The following is a 3,288-nucleotide window of genomic DNA, read 5'->3' as shown; positions in this document are numbered from 1 at the left end:
AATATCAAATTTTCTTGTTTTTGCCTAGAGAGAAGAAAAATTCTAGAGAGAGGTAATTCAATATTGAGATATTTTTGGATATAAAAATTCTCCTATTATCTAAAATATATTTCCCTGAAATAAAAGTTCAAAACAAACTCTCCAATGTGCATTAGGAATCAATTAAAAATTATATAAGGGACCTTAGCCTAAGAGTCTAGATTTTCAAAAATTTCTGGATTATGGTCCAATTACGGTTCCTATAGGCCAATAGGATTAATCCAAGTGTTGGGATGAGATAAATCCAAAGAAAAATAGAAAATACCCAAAAATAAGTAAATGCTCACATAAGATGAAGAGTTGACTAAGTACAAGGTTTATTAGTTAAAAATTAAGAGATATTAGTAAAAAATGAGATATTTAGAGGAAATGATGCATTTTTGACACCTCAGTAAGGAGAAAATGCCACCTCAAGGAGGCACCTTTTTCTCATGATTACTTGAGTTTTTTAATCCAAAAACTGGGATATTTTCTCTCTCCTCTCTCATGGACCAAACTGGATCAAAAAGGGAGCCAAATTGGTCCAAATCTCATCCAAATTGAGCCAAACTAAAGCTGGAAAGCTCTAGAACCCAGTTGGACTTGGTTAGAGGCTTCCCTCACCTATAAATAGACCCTCATTCCTTTGTATTCTCATTTGTGAGCTATGCCATGCCAGTATTACATTAAAATAATCATATTTTCTATTATCCAATTTTCCTCTACTTCTAGGGAGCTTGGAACTTCTCTCTCTCTTCAAGAGCTCTTGGAGTTCTCTTCTCCTCTTGCTAACCAATTGATTGGTTGGGGGATTCACTTTTAGAGAAAGAAACAAGCTAATCCTTGAGGTAAGAATGGATTTTTATGGTTTTTGTTAATTTCCTCAAATGACTTCTCTTCTCAACCCCTCTCAAGCTTGAGAAGTTTTCTAAATGATTGTTTTAATTCAAATCAAGCTTTCCCTAAGAATCTTAATGTTTAATTAAGAGAAAATTAATCATTATGCTTATTTAGAATGCTTTCTTATGTATATATCTCTCTCAAAAAGAATAGTCAACTCTATGGCTAATTCTTTAGCAAAAGAATGCTTCTCATTGATAAATTCTTATTTCTAAACCAAACTCTAGGCTTGATAAGCTAGAGATTAAGAAAATGGTATTTTCATGATTTTGTGTTAACAAAATAATGGTTATTTCTTTTAGATTATTTATAAGTAGTTAAAAACAACTTTAATTGACTCTAAATGAGAAATAGATTATTCTATCAAATTGGGAAAAGAGGAATAATGGAATTAGCTTAATCTAGTGGGATAATCATAATTAAAATTATGATTATGGTTAAAATTATGATTTAAATTCATAGTTTAGATTTAAGCTTAAAATTAGATCTTCTATCATATTTTCATTACAAGGTTTTATTCTTTTAGAAAAATTAAAAATTATCAGAATAGCAGCGAAGCTATGGTAATTTTTTTTGAAAAAAATACATATCTTATTTTTATGCATAATACTAAAAGAGGAACTCCTACCATATTGTAGGTTTAGAAATTTAAAGAAAAAGAATGATTTTGACCATATTTAGGAAAGAATACTTTTTGTTGTATTTATGCATAAGGATTTTTTTTAATGATAAAAGAGGAATTCCCATGACATTTGGAATTCAATCATTTAAATACAAAAAGAGAAATTTTTGGCATATTCAAAATAATGGATATTTTTATTTTTATATTTTAAAAGAGAGAAATTTTTTATAAATTTATTTTATACATAATATTTATTTTAAAGATGATAAAAGAAAAATTTCCATGACATTCAGAATTCAATCATTTAAATACAAAAAGAGGAATTTTAAGCATATTAAAAAAATGGATATTTGAATTTAATTAAGAGAAGATTTTTAATGGTATTTTAAGTAGAAAAAGGTTTAAATTAATTTTGATGACAAAAGAGGAATTTTCACCATAATTTCACCTAGAAAATTAGGGTTGATAATTAAATTGGTGGAAAGAATATTCTTAGATATTTTTATGAGGATAAATCACCAAATTGATATTTACCCAAAATTGGATTAATGGAAGAAGAGTATTTTTATAAAATCCCGATATTCTCGTATAGAATTGTTTCTTAATCTATTGTGGTTTGGAAGGAATGAAATTCATAAAGTTGGAATTTTCCTTACGGCGGTTAGAAGTTCAGTAGAGTTTTATTTGAAGAAAATCCTTAGGAATCAAAGTTAGAAGTAAACCGAATAATTTTGGTTAGACCACGACTGTGAGAGGGGCGGCGAGTAAACTACTTGCCCATCTCTTGAATCTCAATCAAGAAAAAACCTTGAGATCAATTCCAATTCTTGACACAAAGGTGAGCTAAATTAGTGTAATTTTTTCTTAACCGAAATCACCAACAAGAATCTAGTTGGAAATTTAGTCAATGATGGGTAGATTACCCTGAGATCAATGATTCTCATTAAAAGAATTTGGATTATGCGAAAAGGGTTCTGTGGAATCAAACTCCAATTGGGAATTCTACTTGCATATAACCTCTATTTTCTTTTAAAGGACTGTTTTATGCCAAAATGTTGGAGGAAGCATTTGGTATGTGATTAACTAAGGAGAGACTCATTTGCAACAGCTGGCAGGGAGTCGTCGAGGGATGTCGCTCATGACAAAGCCTGTTGAGGTCTTGATGACCAACCTCGGTATGGTTAAAATGGTGCGCTTCCGGTACGATGGGTGAGGATCGACGAAGAGGTCCCTGAGTGAAGTGCTAGGACACCTAAGTAGGATCCTAGAGGGTTCTGACCAGGTGATGCACGGGCTCGCGGTTGCTAGGACACCCATGCGTACGTCGAGCAAGATATGGATGAACTGAAAAGAATTACTTTTGTGAACTGAATTTTGATATTGGATCTTGTTTGTTAACCAGTTGGTTTTCAACGGAGAGTCTGGATGCTATATTTTGTAAAACAATGGACTCAATATTTTGGAGGATTATGATCGGTAATACTATAATTTCATTGAAAGATTATTTGAAAGAAAGCCGAATCTATTAAAATGGCAATTTCATATTGGGTGTGTAAGTGGTATGACTACCTTGAATTTTGCTTAAAGTGCCGGCTAGGAGGCTGGGAACTCTTTTCCTCGGTACCCGATCAAAACATAACCAAATTTTTATAAAGTAATTCCACCAATACAGTGGTTGGGCGGTTGGCTAATCCATGGGTCGGTTGGGGTAGGCTGGGGATCAGGGGATTCCTCCACGATACAAAGAG

Source organism: Cibotium barometz, chromosome 31, assembly GCF_041138505.1.
Source record: "Cibotium barometz isolate CiBa-2024 chromosome 31, ASM4113850v1, whole genome shotgun sequence".
Taxonomy (NCBI): domain Eukaryota; kingdom Viridiplantae; phylum Streptophyta; class Polypodiopsida; order Cyatheales; family Cibotiaceae; genus Cibotium; species Cibotium barometz.
The sequence above is the reverse complement of the archived record's forward strand: the minus strand, read 5'-3'. Positions refer to the sequence as shown.